The 16,998-nt window shown below is 34.8% G+C and overlaps 1 long non-coding RNA gene across 1 annotated transcript; it reads left to right on the forward strand.

The window, feature by feature from the left end:
- Positions 1-716: 716 nt before the first annotated feature.
- Positions 717-15,814, forward strand: LOC132604458 (uncharacterized). The gene is made up of 4 exons (XR_009568736.1): positions 717-1,128; positions 4,645-4,704; positions 5,058-5,185; positions 5,275-15,814. It is a non-coding gene; the product is annotated as an uncharacterized LOC132604458 (long non-coding RNA).
- The last annotated feature ends 1,184 nt before the right edge of the window (positions 15,815-16,998 follow it).

Here is a 16,998-nt window from a genome sequence, read left to right on the forward strand (position 1 = left end):
TTTTAAGCCCATTCAAACAGGCTTTTAGAGCCAGTTTGGATTGGCTTATAAGTTGCTGAAAACAACTTATAAGCTATTTTTAAGTATTTGACCGACCAGTTTATAAGCTATTTTGGCTTAAAATAAACTTAAAAAATAATTAGGCCCGTTTGACTTAGCTTATTTAAAGCTACTTATAAGTCGAAGCCAAAAAAAAAAGTTGGGCTACTTAACTTATTAGATTCATTTTTTTGCACGGATTGCACTTCTTTTCGGTGGTCTTTAAATTTTGCCCCTCATATTTGTGTTCTTTAAATTTTGCCCTTCGCTTGGATACCTGAGGTTCTGGGTTCGAACCCCCGCTCAGACATAAAATAAAAAAATAATTTCGCAAGGCAGGGCTGGGGGGAGTGTATGCCGGATCCGGCATACAATCCTTAAGGAAAAACTAAAGTTATGCCGGAGGGGGCAGACTTTGCCTTGAGACATATATTTTTGTAATTTTTTTTTACTTTTCAAGGCAAACTTTTAATTATGCTTAAGTAAAGCTAATCCGACAACTGCTGGCGAAAGCCTTTAATTTCCGTTTAGTGGATGTTATGCGCTCAACTTTAGCAAACTTAACGCACAAGAAATGCTCAGACAGATAGTTTAAGGATAAAGTTGGACCAACTCTCAAACTTAAAGGGCTACTTTCAGTTAAAAACTCATACAGAAAAAGCAAGTCTAGAAATCTGCTGCAAAACCCCCCAAAAATTTGAAAACACGTGGCAGCAATTCTTTGAATTCAAAAAGTACACTGCACTATGGAAAGAACGGTACATACATTTTACGTAGGTTGCCTTTAAGTGGGTCATATAAGTTTTGCCATCAATTTAGCAACCTTAAGGGGCAAGTTTGGTTAAAACTCTACAGAAAAAAAAAAAAAAAAAAAAAACAGTAGACACATCTACTTGAAAACCCCAAAATTTGAAAACGCCCGGTAGCAATTCTTGAATGCAAAATTAAAAAATGGATTTTGATGATTGGGAATTGAGTGCAGAAGAATTAGACAATCTTGAAAGAGATGCTTTAAAGCAAATTGCTGAGCGAAATGCATCTTCTTCTTCTGCTACTACTAGTAATGCTTTTCGGGTTACACATAAACGGGTCAGTTTCATTTCTAGTCCTGTTTTTGTTATACCCATTTGGGTTTTTTTTTTCACTTTTGTTTAAAGTTTAATGTCTACTGGGAGAAAATATTTACTCAATCAACCCATATTTTGAGTTTGTTGCTCGGTTTCTCCCATATTTGTGTATAAACACCTTTATACAAGGTTGATACATTATGTATAATGCTATACCCAAGGCATGATGTTGTATAATATTGTATATTGGGCTACAGGGCGTAATATTTTATTGGGCTGTATACTTTTGAAAATTTCCCTCGTTTTTGTTATAATCATTTGGGATTTTTCACTTTTGTTTAAGTTTAATGTCTGTTAGGCATTTCGTCGTGCATATTATCTGCACCCAGTAAAATGTATTAGTAGTATTATTTAGGTATCGCATAGTTCCTTACTCTTCAGTGTGTATTACTATCTACAGCTTCATCTGATTTGTATCTTCATATTTTTTCAGCTTTGTTTAATTTTAACGTCTTTTACTTTGTTAGGATTTTCTCATGTATATTATTTATGCCCAGTGGATTATATTTGTGGTTTGTGTTGGTGGTATGTTATAGTTCCATTTCTACTCCTATTTTTGGTTATGCCCACTTGTTTTTTTTTCCACACTTCTGTTTAATTTTAACTCTACTAGGCATTTCTTCATGCATATTAACTGCACCCAGTAAAATATATTAGTAGTATTATTTAGTTATCGCGTAGTTCTTTACTCTCTAGTGCGTATTACTATCTGTTGCTTCATCTGTTTCGTATCTTGATATTTTTCTATCTTATTTTCCTTGTAATCCTATATCGATTACGTTTCTTTTGAGCCGACAGTCCGTCGGAAAGAGCCTCTCTATCCCACAAAGGTAGGGGTAAGGTCTGCGTATGTCTTACCCTTCCCAAACTCCACTTGTGGGAGTATGTTGTTGGTTATTTAAAGTCTCCTCTTATCCTCAAGGAGATCCTTATGCTTTTTGGGCTGCATATAAAAGGGTCAGTTTCATTTCTAGTCCTGTTTTTGTTTAATCCATTTGGGATTTTTCATTTTTGCTTTTGTTTAAGTTTAATGTCTGTTAGGCATTTCTTCATGAATATTATCTGCACCCTGTAGAATGTATTTGTGGTTATCTAAAGCTAAGTTACTCGGACTCTTCGAAAGTGTTGCTGCACCCGTGTCGGATCCTTCAAAGATACACTATTTTTGATGGATCTGACACGCACCCGATGACATTTTAGGAGAGTCCGAGTAATATAGATCTAAAGTACCCCTAATGCTTTTGGGGTTACTCATAAAAGGGTAAGTTTCATTTATACTCTTATTTTTTGGGTTATACCCATTTGGGATTTTTCAGTTTTGTTTAAGTTTATTCTGTTAGACATTTCTTCATGCATATTATTTGCATCCAGTATTTGTGGTTATCTAAAGTCTACTTTATCACCCAAGGAGATGCTTACGATTTTCCAGTTGCACATAATAGGGTCAATTTTTATTTGTATTCGTATTTTTGCTTATACTCCCTCCTGATCAAAAAAAGAGTCCACTTAGCCTTTTTTTTTATCAAAAAAAGAGTCCACTTAGCAAATCAAGAAAGAATTAACCTTGTTTTCCATATTTGCCCCTATTAAGTGTTATATGATCAAATCCCAATACCTGTTTAATTAGGGGTAGTTTAGTCAAATTACCTTTTGTCTAGGAGTTAGTATTTTCTTAAGGGATGTGCAAATGGCTAAGTAGACTCTTTTTTTTTATCCGGAGGGAGTACTAATTTGAGATTTTCCGGCATTTGTTAGTTTTAGACTCTGTTAGGCATTTCTTCATGCATATTGTCTGCGCCCAGTAAAATGTATTTGTGGTTTATGTTGCTATCTGCGCCGATAAAATATATATGTGGTCTTGTTGGTGATATGTTCGAGTAGTTTCATTTCCACTCCTATTTTTGGTTATACCTACTTGGGATTTTTCACTTCGTTTAATGTCTGTTAGGCATTTCTTTATGCATATAATCTGCACCCAGTAAAATATGTTAGTTGTATTAGTTAGGTATCGCGTAGTTCTTTACTCTTCAATGTGTATTACTAGCTGTTGCTTCATATGTTTTGTGTCTTGATATACCCACCTGGGATTTTTCACCTTTGTTTAATTTTAATCTCTGTTAGGCATTTGTTCATGCATATTATCCGCACCTAGTAGAATATATTTGTGGTTTGTGTTGGTGGTATATGTTCGAGTTGATTTTTTCCCCATTTTGTTGTTGGGTGTATGGGCATGTCATTTGAGACTCAGGGTGTGTTTGGTAGGAAGGAAAATGTTCTCCACATAAAATGTCTTTTAGGAAAATAAGTGTTTTTTCTTACCTACTATCTTGTGTTGCTAGGTAAGCAGAAAATATTATCCCAAAAGTATTTGTACATAATCTAGGCAAACACTGTGGAGGTGGGGGTGGGGTAAGGTGTGGCGCTAGTGGGGATGGGGGCTATGGAGGTGGGGGTTGGGTGTGTTGGAGGTTTTTTTTTTTTTGGGGGGGGGGGGGGGGGGGGAGGGGAGGCGACAATTAGTATGGAATGTCACTTGTGGAGATGGGAAAATTAGAAAACATTTTCCTACCATACTAAACACACCCTCAATACCTTGCTTTTCCAAAAACCGCTGCAATAGTTTCTGGGAGATGTATATTCTACATCTAACTTAAGTCTCTTTATAGAAGGATTGTATGGAGTTTTAATAGTCTTTTGATACAAAGGAAGGTCATCCTTAGATATTTTAAGATAAACAGATTAAGACGAGGAAAAGATTCCAAATAGGTCACAAATCATTGTAACCCGATAAAGAAATTGTAGGGGCGAGCACCCCCGTACATCAGAGTGAACTAACTCAAATAGTACACTAATAAGAGTGAACTAACTCAAATAGTACACTAATATGACTCTCACTATTTTAATACTATTACTTTCTAATATGCTTTTCTTTTTTGGAAACAAACCAACTAAGTTGTTTGATCATGCATTTTTCCTGTCTTTACTGTTTCATGCCTAAAATCAAAAAGGTTCTTAAAGTTTTTGGTAGCTTCACCTATTGTCTTCATTGAATTGTGTTACTAGATAATATGAAAACTTAAGTTGTTAGAGAGAACACACCTTATGTCTTTAACATGCCCACGTGCGGGCTTTGCTCATTTTAATGGACCAAGACTGTGGAAACCTTCTTCTGATGAAGGGTGGTGGTGGAGACTTGAATAATGAGCACATGTCTGCCATGTTACTGTATTGAATTGTGTGTTCGGCTCATCTAAAAGCTTTAGATAGTAGGTCCTATACTTTCTAGGAGTCTATTACTCCTATTAGAGATTCTTTATTTTTTGCCTGAGATGAATTCTGTTGTGGAACTTGGTTAGCGAGGACTCATATACCCCACCTCAACTTGTTCGGGACAGAAGCGTAGTAGTAGTAGTTGTTGTTGTTGTGACTAAATTTTTAGCTTATTGGGTACTCCACTTACTGCCCCTTTCTGTTGCAGGAAGATGCGTTATCTGCTGCACTTACAATGAGGCCTTCATCAGGGTAGATAAGGTCTCTGGTGAGTTTGTTGCATTTCCCATCTTAAGGTGCTTATGAGCCTGTTTGGATGGGCTTATGTCTATAAGCTGTTTGCAGCTTATAAGTTAAAAAAAATAAGTTGGGTAGTCTAACTTATTTTTTTTTTGGCTTATAAGCTGCTGTAGATAAGCTAAGTCAAATGGACTCAATTATTTTTTTTGAACTTATTTTAAGCACAAAATGACTTTAAGCTGGCCAGCCAAACACTCAAAAAAGCTGAAAACAGCTTATAAGCAACTTATAAGCCAATCCAAACGGGCTCTATATCTGATTTTCCTATCTTCCTGACTCCTGTATGCCTGTGCTCGAAAACGCCCGGACAAATAAACAAAGGGAAAAACTCTTGTGGAAATTCTGGGCCTCATGAATGCAATCATGTGAAACAGTTAACAGAAAAGCGTTCTGTTAAATTTTTCCTTCATGCAACTGGAAATATTGCTGCAAAGTTTTCATATGACCAGGTAGCTATTGGCCTACTTGCATTATGTCATTGTGTTGAGGAGTTATTTTTTGGCTATTTGAAGCAATGTGGACCTTATCTTCCACGCAGATACTTGTTGAAGCTTTCCGCAAAATCCCTAGAGCTAGTTGGAGTGCAAAAGAGAGGTATTCTTCTCCTTTTCTTTTTTATGCTTCCCTCCACCCTCAATTTTCCTTTTCCTTTCAAATAAGTCTAGGCAGGCAGCAAGCTGCTACGCAATATCCCCCGTCATGCCCTATTTTTTAACAGGTTAAAATTAGTTCTTAGTTCACAACTTATGACTATGTTTCCTCTGGTTTTGAAAATTTTCAGAGTCGCCACCTAATTTTAGGAAATATTAGGAAACCATTTGTAAAAAAAAGTAAACTCCATTTTTTAGTCTTTGAAACCTGTGAGATTCTAGGTAAGAGTTTTATTTACCCCGAGGGGAAGGTGTTAAGCATCCCTCAGAGCCTATCCGAAGACAGTCTTTAAACTTAGCTTAATTAGCACTAGAGGGAAATTATTTCTTATTTATTGTCACCTATTTAAAGAATTGCGGAAAAGAAACTACTCTCTCAAAACTATTTGTATAAAAAAGGGTTTTTTAATGTAATTGTAACTATGTGAGTAAATGCATATATATAAAGGAAGTAGTTAATGCTAATGTGTGCATGAGAAAAATATGTATGACATTTGTTTTATCTAGAGTAATATGGATAATATAGAATAAGAGGATATATATATATATTTTATAAGAAAATAATGTGTATACGTGATATGTATATCATGGGTAACTAAAAAAAATAGTTATTGATGACATGATAGTACTATATAGATGCATAAATGTAAAGACGACCGAGAGAATTAATGGAAATAAGGTAGTATATGTATGACATTTGTTTTATCTAGAGTAATATGGATAATATAGAATAAGAGGATATATATATATATATATATATATTATAAGAAAATAATGTGTATACGTGATATGTATATCATGGGTAACTAAAAAAAATAGTTATTGATGACATGATAGTACTATATAGATGCATAAATGTAAAGACGACCGAGAGAATTAATGGAAATAAGGTAGTATATGTATGGTACGTGTTTAAAAAAAAAAATAGTATGTAGGCATACTCATTGTAAAGTTATATGTACTAGAGATGTATATTATTTACAAAAAAGAGTACAAGTGTATTTTTTGAAGATTAGGTATAAATATGGCTATTGTATATAAGGACAGTATATATAATATAGAGTATGAAAATACATATTTTTTATGAGAAAATAATATATCCATGGAGTATGTCTATCATATGTAAAAATAGTATAAAGAGGTATACTTTTTAGAAATAGCCATGGAAAATATAATAATATGTATAAATATCGTGATATATATATATATATACACACACACATTGTGTAAAGATGATTGGATGATTTTAGTAAAAAATAAGATAGTATATATATATGTATATAAAAAAAAATAGAGTATGTACCTCATAGCTCTCGCCTCTCGCAAAATAACTTGGGCCACTATACTTGAGCCCTGATATAAAGTTCTTAATTAAACTTGAAAACATAAAAAAAAATCTACTTTCATGTCAGTAATACAATAGTTGAAAAACTGATTTGGGCCCTTTCTCGAAAAATCATTTTTCCTTTGAGCCAATGTAACCTCTTTGAAACCACGTTCAAATCCATTTTGAGAAAAACTTGGCTTACGCCCTTATACTTTCAGATAGGCTGAAAAATATTGTTATCCGCAACATAATTTGTAAAGAGGCTTCTACCATTTATACTAAAAAAAATTAAAAGAAAAATCATCTCATCCTAAAAGTACGCTAAAAAGGAGGTCATTTAAAAATGATTAATAAAATACCTTTTACTCTAAATCAAGGTTAGCATCTAAAGAGGGAGGGAAATCAACGAGTGTTCACTATCACGTAAAAGTCTGTTTACGCAAACCCAAACACAAATTAATCAAAGCGTAAATACAAATACCAAATTGGTACAATTGTTAGTCAAATCGTATGTATAAAAAAGAAGAAGATAAAAGTAAGAAGAGAGGGAAAAGGACGTGGACGCGAACGAGGCTGCTAGACACAAGCGAATGACATTGCTGTTTCTTTATTTCCGAGCAGTCTTGGAGTTGTCATACAACTCCAGTATACTCCTTATCCGTGACAGCGAACTGAGGCTATTGTCATCGTCGAGTCTCCGAATCCGCTCAAAGTTATTTGTTGTCAAGCCGAGAACTTGAAAGAAGATTTCAATAACCAAAAAAACTTAGAGTTAAAAACTGGAATTTTCCCCGAACCCAAGTTCTAAAGCAATAGGAATTTTATAAGAGGGAAAACTTATGAAAAACAAAAGACTTTTTTGTGGTTCTTTAACCTTGTCTAAAACAGCCCTCAAAGGCCAGTATTTATAGCTGAAGATTGGAGCATTTCAACAGCTTCTTCAAGAAGCTTCTTTCGCCTTTGAATTTCGAATCAAAGAGGGGGGAAAAATTGACGTTTTCAACAGATGAGATGGTGAAAGGGGTGAAATCTCACCTTTTCAGACTGATTGGGAAGGGAAAAGGTCGTTGGGGTGTAGAGTATGGTGGTTCTTGCCATTGTTCATCGAATTGAAGGACGATTATCTTCCAGACCGAAGGATTTAAGAATCTTTCCCTTTACAGCTTTGGAAACGTCTTCAATGAAAATGGGAAAAGGTGATAGGTGATAGGCGATAGGAGATGGGTGATGGGAGAAAAGGCGACTGATGAGGACAGTGGCGTCGATGACCACTTTGATCCAGCAGTCCGACAGTGGAGCCGGCGGTGAGGTGACGGAAGTGACAAGGGTGGTGGCGATGGGGTGGGTGGTGACGCTAGGTTTCACTTTTGGGAGAGAAAAGGGGCTGGTCTGATTATTTAGTTAGGATGAAAAAATGGGTTGAAGACTTAGTTGGGTATTTTAGTGTTTGTTGGGCTGGGTCGGGTCGGTGGGGTTTTGGGCTGGGGCGGTTGGTGTTGGGCTGAACGTTTTGGGCTGCTGAATTGTGAAGATTTGAGAATTAGTTTGGCCCAATTCAATAGATGAATTTAATCATCCTAATTCCTTTTCATTTTGAACTAATTAAAATATGCTTCTTTGTCCTAATTAATTCTCTACATATGAAAATTATAACACAAGTAATTTAATATACGTATTTAGCTTAAAATAGAATAACCGATGATTAACATAGTAATAAACAGGATTAAAGGAAAAATGCCAACGCCAATATTGATACAGGAATATCAACACTATTTTTTGAGTGATTTAATTGTAAAGAATGATGTTTAGTAATTTTTATAATTAAAAATATGGTGTTTGGTAATATTTTAGAAACAATAAGAATGTTATTAACTTTAGAGAAATATATCTCGAAAAATAGCGTAATAATTAATGAAAATATTCCAAGCTCATTCTGGCGAATTTTCAGGACTGAGAAGCATAGTGAAATTAATTAAACGAAAAAGGAGGGCCAAAATTGGGTGTCAACACCCCCCGCCCCACAACAACAACAATCTCAGTCCCAAGCTAGTTAGAATCGGCAAAATGAATCCTCATTTCCAATAAACCCCGAAAAAGAGGAGATATAGGAATTAAAAGTCTAAAAGAAACAAAAAGGCATCATGTTTTCTGGGATTTCACCCAAGTACGCAAACTGATAGCAAATATTTCTTCATTGTATTCTTTTCTCTTGTGAATTGTGACCCTAAACTGCCTTATTGTGGATGTCAAGTATATTCGTAATCTGTGTCATAAAAAAAGAAAAAAAAGAAAGAATATTTATTTTCTGGGAAGTACTACCCTCCCATCTTTTGAATTGCTCCATCCTTAAGACAATGACATTTTTTATTTTGTTTTTGACTCTGTGGTGTTATATCGTTAGATTATGGGTTGACCAAGAATCTTAAATCATGTTTGCCAAGGACGATTTTAAAATTCAAATGCAGTGAGTCCCTCTTTAAATGTTGTAGGTTGTGAATGTTTCCTTTGTCATCGTTGTTGGTAGCAGAAAAAGTTCTTCGTGAATTTTTTGGCTCCAATCAACCCTCAGGGGTTGGCCTGGTGGCAATTGACTTGAGCCTTGGAGTGCTCCCTTTCAAGGTCTCAAGTTCGAAACCCGCTGGGTGCTCTGAGGGCCATCGGACCGGGGAAACCCTGAATTACCCGTGGTGCACTTGCGGGAAACTCCTTGCCGAGGGCCTGTGCACCCCCGGGATTAGTCGAGTCTCAAAGAGACTCGGACACCCGGTGCTAATAAAAATAAAAAAAAAATTCTGGCTCCAATCTGGAGGTGAGGAGTTGCAATTCCTTTTGGTCTTCCCGAATTACAGTTTCCCAAATTCAGATGAGACTACAAAAACAATTAGGAGTTAGCTTCGGTGGAACTTAAATATCTTGAATCTTCTTCGGCTGCATATGGCATATGATAGCAGCATCGCGCTGCCGCATGATGTCATTTAGGTAACAACAGTTTTACTAGGTTACTAACCCTAGCGTTGGGGTTGTTCCCACCAGAACAAGTCCATCAAACGCCTTAAAATGCCATCCTCAGCTAAGCGGGTTAACAACAGGACCACCGCCTGGTTATGAACAGTCCGCCTGGGTCGGTCTCTATCTAACCTTGAACATCATGTTTTGGCTTTGATCATAATACATTATTACCATGATCTCAGTAGTCTAGTGTGACGTAATTCAACGGAGTATTTAGCCTATAAGGCTAAACATAGACTGAATGAAAATAAAAATTTAAAAAGAAAATAAAAAATTTATACCTTAAAGGATGAAGGTTGTGCTCAGTAGAGAAGGAATTTATATAAACAGACTTTTATTTATGAGGGAAGATTTTTACAAGAGAGTGGTAGAGGGCTTGTGCTTGAATATCCAAGACTTGCCTTCTTCCTAAGAAGGATGATCCTTATATAACGGATCAAACACACTGAACAACAAAATAAAAATGGCCGACAACATCATGGCCAGGTAAAAGTAAAAACGGAAAGTAAAAAGTAAAAGTGGCCGAAGTGACCAAAAGGGAAAACATAATTATTACAATACAAATAATTAAAGTTGCTTTATAAAAGCAAATTCCTCTTTATTCAAGTAGCCGCCTAATGGCGGGTCCCACCAATCACTTCATTGGTGACTTGCCCTTGTCTTTTGTAGGGCTGGAAGATTCTTCCGTCTGGCCAATGAATTGGGCCATGATTTGTGAAAAGTCCTCAGTATTATCTGGATTTTGAGATTCTCCTGTTAAGACTTAAGTATTATGATCATCTTCTTCTTCATCATCATCATTATCAGTGGTATGACCGACAGATGCTATTGATGTATCAGAAATAGCTTCCATATTAAGATGCTGCAGTAAATCATATTTAAATTCCTCCATGTATGTGGCTATAAGCTGCTCTGGGGGAATTGCTTCTTTCTTCATCTGAATTTTTCGAGCAATATGCTCAAAAGTACTAAATCTCCTTTTGTCTGGAATTAATGGAGTCTTTATAATGTGCAATGGTGGTTTTAATCTGATTTATTAAATCTTGTCCTGGGATAGTTCCATCTTTTGATTTTTGAATCAGTTTTTTTTTCAGAATTTTGTATAAAAACATCTGTTTAAACAAGGCATATTTTGCGGGGTATAACCCACTTCAACCGACCATTTCATAATCCATGGAATAGAAAATTTAATGAAGAAATACATATTAGAAATTTCTTCAGAGAAGGTGCTATTATTTTTCAAAATTATAATTTTTGGAGAAACATCAACCCATTCATTATATAAACTTTTGAAGGGTTCTGGTAGAAATTTTACTGTTGGACCATAGTAGATCCACCATTGATAAAACCAATTTGGAATGCCCTGTTTATAAACATTGGCACAGATTTTTATAAACCATGAGTGTTTTCTATTAGGATTCTCATATAGAAAAGCTTTATTAAAACTTTTAACATAATCCCAATAATTAAATTTAATTGGGACCTTTTGTTCGGGGTGGATATAATCCCTGTCCTTTAATGGACTTATTTCCCACTCATTTGGAGAAAATATCTTTTTTATGATAATTTTTGAAAAGTTATAAACTTTTTTGCTATTAGCAGGATAAAAATGATACCCTGTATATGAAAGGATCATTTCATAATTCATCCGATATTTATAAGTCGGAGTAGTGTATGACGCTGTATCAAAATACCTTTGCATTATTTGCCAAGGTTCGTCCTTCCATTGGAGATCATCATTTTCAAGGAGAATTATTAACTCTCGATGGATATTTTCTTCGTATGAATCAGTGTCCTCATTATCATCTGTTACGAGAGCACTGGAATATGATGGAGGCATATTATCCCCTTTTTTCCATGCTTCTATGAAAGCAAGATACTCAGCATAAGTGATTTGTTTCTGGGTATTACCAGAAGTTTCTGCAATATTATCGGCTATTAGCCTTTTGTTATCCATTTGGGCAAGAGCAGTGCCTCTGCCCGTTCCTTTTGTCCTCTTCCCCTTCCTCTATTAGAGGTGGGTGATTGTGTGGGTCTCATCCTGCAAATGAGAAAATGACAGTTATGAACTTAAATATTCTCGAGTGAGAAAATCAGGAAGATTATTATCTGATCCCTTTTTATAATGTATTTCAAAATCAAATGGTGCTAAAAGAGCTTGCCATCTGACAAACATTTGTTTAGAAACATCATCTCTTAGCAGGAGAATCTCAAAGTCCAAATAATACCGAGGACTTTTCACAATTCATGGCCCAATTCATTGGCCAGACGGAAGAATCTTCCAGCTCTACAAAAGACAAGGGCAAGTCACCAATGAAGTGATTGGTGGGACCCGCCACTAGGCGGCTACTTTAATAAAAAGGAATCTGCTTTTATAAAGCAACTTTAATTATTTTTATTGTAATAATTATGTTTTCCCTTTTGGTCACTTTCGGCCACTTTTACTTTTTACTTTCCGTTTTTACTTTTACCTGGCCATGATGTTGTCGGCCATTTTTATTTTGTTGTTTAGTGTGTTCGATCCGTTATATAAGGATCATCCTTCTTAGGAAGAAGGCAAGTCTTGGATACCCAAGCACAAGCCCTCACCACTCTCTTGTAAAAATCTTCCCTCATAAATAAAAGTCTTTTTATATAAATTCTTTCTCTACTGAGCACAACCTTCATCCTTAAGGTATAAATTTTTTATTTTCTTTTTAAATTTTTATTTTCATTCAGTCTATGTTTAGCCTTATAGGCTAAATACTCCGTTGAATTACGTCACACTAGACTACTGAAATCATGGTAATAATGCTTTAATGAATCATGATCAAAGCCAAAACATGATGTTCAAGGTTAGGTAGAGACTGACCCAGGCGGACTGTTCATAACCAGGCGGTGGTCCTGTTGTTAACCCGCTTAGCCGAGGATGGCGTTTTAGGGCGTTTGATGGACTTGTTCTAGTGGGAACAACCCCAACGCTAGGGTTAGTAACCTAGTAAAACTGTTGTTACCTAGATGACATCATGCAGCAGCGCGATCCTCAAATTAGTTGGTATTGTCATAACAAACTCTCTATATTCATTTTTGTTAGATTAAAATTGATTTTATTCAAATATATTTATATTTTGTATTTAAACCAAATTAAAAAATACTTAATATGAAAGGTTCTCTAAGATCTTATACTTATTCATACAAGTAAAATGGTAGTATATTAATTAAACCTGCTATTAAGAGATGGGACCAATGAAGCATGGACATTGGCATCCTTTTGGTAACAAGGAACATGGCTGTTCCAGAAGCTAAATTAATATATGGTGATTAACTAATACTGTCCCGTTGACAGTTGAATGATGAAAACAAAATTAATTATGCCCCGAAATGCAGGGTAGGACTGTTGACACCCAATTTCGTCCCTTCATTATTCCAATTTATTTCCTTGGGCATCTAAATTTATTAACGAGCTAAATACTTTGTTTTCGCTACTATTTTCTATTTCACTACTATTAATATCGTTACTTTCATTTTCACTGTTTTACTATCAACATTACTAGCATTACGTTATCACATTTTTTTTTTTTATAGTTCGTCTTCATTTCATTTTCGGATTTGGACTCGTTAAATTAATTACAAGTCAACACTTTATTAAATCCTTACTTTCTACATATTAATTACTAATTGTCTTCACATAGTATACATTGTACTAGTTATTAAGTTAGAAGCCCAAAAGAATTAATTAGAAGAAGAAATACCCAACAAATTCAGCTAGCCCAATTCGTGACTAGTCTTTTTTTTTTTTAAAAAAAAACAGATCAGCCCACAAATGTTTCAAAACCACCCAACCCACCAGGCGAGACCAGCCCATTACCCTCTACCCGCTCCTACCCGACCCGGCCCACTCTCTTTTAAACCCATCCGTCGTCCACAAGCAAAAGAAGAGGAAAACGTAAAGGGAAAATGAGCGCAGCCACGCCTCCATTTCCTTGTCGTCTTCTCTTCTCTCTCCCCTCCATTTCCAGCAAAAGCCTAGCCCTCTTTAGCCATGAACAGGCTTGTCTACCACATTTTCGTACCAAATTTGTCGTTCTTTCTGTTACCTGCATGTGTTTGTCGATTGAAAGGGAAAGGTCTGCTCATCTTGCTTCAAAACACGCGATAATCTCCAAAATCAGAGAAAGTCTAGCCATTTTGAGTAAGATCTGAAGCCAATCACGTGAATAGTGTTTGGTTTCTAATTTGGCATGGCCATAATTATTAGTCCTGTTTAGATTAGCTTAACCATCTGTTAGTTCTCAGTTAAGATGATCTTGCTTTCATTAAACGTATGTTTGTTTGCTTCTGTTTGTTAAGCCAGGAATTGGCGTATAAATTTTATGGGAATGAGTCAGCCTGAATGTTGTCTGGTTTCAGTCTAGTGAACTCTAAAGAATTTCCTATAAGAGCATACGTGAAAAGAGATTTAGTCTCAGATACTTGTTTCGTCTTGTTTGGTTTCAAATCTGTTACTGTCCATTAAAGTCTAGTTTAGTTGTTTTCATGATAAGTAACTTAGGCCATTAGTTCAGTAATCTTCCTTCGTTTCATTTTAGTTCAGTTCTTAGTTTGGCTGCTGCACAAGTATAAAAAAAAAAAATGAAATTATTTGTTGGTTATTTATTTTGTAAGTTTATTTAAGGCATGACACTGCACTTTCTTATGGCCAGGCATGAGAATATGTTTTTGTTATATGTTTAAGTTCCGTTGTGTTTGATAAGTTTGTAGCCTTACTCTTTTTCCTCTTCCCTGATCAAAAGCCTATCGTAAATGCCTCATAATGTTCAGTTATTTGCTTGATTTGAGATATGTGATCGAGGTATAAATATTAATCAAGGGTTCAGTTTGCCCTGTTTTACCTTCAATGAGAGAAGTTTAATACTCCTTATGTGATTCTTGATAAGTTTTAAGTTCCAATCTGTCAGTCCATTTCTTTTTAGTTTGCTTTCTTTTTGTCAATTGTAGTTGGGATATTTTATCATTATCGACAAGTATCTGCAGTAATAGGCATCATGCCCACTGGTTCAGTATTTTATTTGGTTTGATTTTGTTATAATACTAAAAATGTTCTTTGTTCAAATGCTATCTAGAAACTATAAAGTAGTAACTCTTTTGTTGGTTAATTTACGGTGCTACTTTTTGTATTCCACATGATGCTTAGATTAATTTATGTATAGGAATCATGTTTTAGGATCTGTTTCTTAACTATGTGCTGTAATCACATGTTGTGAAGAAATTATAGGCTCTGGACTTACCTCTGGGTAAGTCGAGTTACAAGTCGTGTGTATTTTTTTTGTGATTATATGTCCAGATATAATGTTTTCATCTACTTAAGGAAAGATGTTTACCAGTTTAAGCATAAAGTTGATTCAGATGACCTTCTTCTTTAAGTATTACGATTTCTATTGTATAAAGAAGACAAGTTCTGTCAAATGAGATAGTCATTTGAAGATGAACTTTATGATTATTATTTTATGCGAGTATGTTGGGCTATTCTTTCTTATCTATGATTGAAGGTGTTGGGTCGCATGTACATTTTACAGCTTGTTTGTCATCATGAGTTATTTCTTAAGTCGTGTTTGAATTGGTCATCCTTGTGTTAAGCTCTTTTCTTGATTGAATTTGCTAAGCATGGATACCTTCTAATCATTATTCTCCCTTTCTTTTACATGTACATTCCGGAGCAAAATGGAGACTCCCACTGCCCGAGCAGTCTCATTTGGAGACTATGCCGCCGCTAAATCCGATAGCATCTCCTACTCATTTCCCTCACATACTCCTCTCGAACTACAGCCAGACAAAAAAACGAATGAGAGGGGTGAAGCGAAACAGTGGACATCCTGTTTATAGTTTTCAATTTTTCTTACTCTTATACACTGTTTATGTGGTTTTCTTTGTCTATTTGGATGATTGTTTGACTGTGATGTTAGACCTTGTGGTGAGGTTATTTTACCTAGAGCTTGACCCTATAAGAATTAGTCTCGAGTGATTAATTTTAGGAAGCAATAACCAAGATGTGTTAACCATATTATTAGTCGTAACTGAGCGAACACTTTAGTAAAAAATGGCTTTTATTTCAAGTAAGTTTCAACTTTAAAATCAGTTAAACAATTGGGAATCTCACGAGTTAGGACACATTTTAAACCGGCTGAGTTTTCAAAAAAAAAAAAAAAAAAAAGGGGTGATTTCCGACCAGCTTAATATTCGGGTTTCATTAGGATCCAAAGTTGTTGAAATCCAATGAAATATTACCAAACTTTCCTAAGTCTTTAAATCAAGTCAATTATTTTCTTTTGAGATATATAACTATTTTTTAGCAAGTTTAACTTTTCTCAACTATTGCACTTTTTTTTATTTTAGTATTTTATCATCTATGTATAAGTCTTATAACTTTCACTGTATTTAGCATCAGTTAATTATTTTGCTCTCAACACTTGAGACTTTTAAAAAATGTTATGTTTTATCTCTTACTTAGCCTTATAAATAAGTTCGGTCGGTTAATCATTGTTAATGGATCTTAGAGGATGTTTAATATCTTCCCTCTAGATTAGTTAAGTTCTTACTTAGAATCTTAAGTTAGTAGACCTTAAAATGGAGTTAACTTTAAAAATAACTTTAATGAATTTTAGGTGTCCTAATTCACCCTAAATAATTAGGTGGCGACTTCTAACTTTAAATAACCTCGGAATTATCGGAATGTTGTAAACTATTTTGACTTCGGTTAAAATAGGATATAACAAGGACTGTGTACAATAAACTCTTATGGCCCGACTCTTTTTCAGACTCCGTGTATAACGGAATTTTAGTGCACCTGGTTACCCTTTTTCTTTTTATATTCATTTATGTCTAAATCTAAATTATTTATTGTTTCAACTTCAATCTGTAATATTATTTGCGGATCAATATTTACTTTACGATTTTATCCAATATTTCAACTTTAAATTTTGAATTAAAAAACTTGTTTGAGGAATATTTCACCCGTAAGACTTAAAACTTTTTTTAAGTGAAATTTACATCCAAATTAATTCAAACTTCCATATGCTCTCTTTTTAGCTTTAGACGCGTTTTTTTAGTTGAATGCTTGAACGGTAACACAACTTATAGTAATCGGTCATCAAAGTCATTCAACTTTGTTGTGTCTTTCAAACGTCATTCAATTTTGCTTAATTAGCTTTCATAGTCATTTTAGCTGAAATTAAATACAATTTTCGATGCTATTTAATGACGTGATAATTGTAATTTTTTCAATAAATAAATAAATATA

The sequence above is a fragment of the Lycium barbarum genome, chromosome 7 (genome assembly GCF_019175385.1).
Source record: "Lycium barbarum isolate Lr01 chromosome 7, ASM1917538v2, whole genome shotgun sequence".
Lineage (NCBI taxonomy): Eukaryota > Viridiplantae > Streptophyta > Magnoliopsida > Solanales > Solanaceae > Lycium > Lycium barbarum.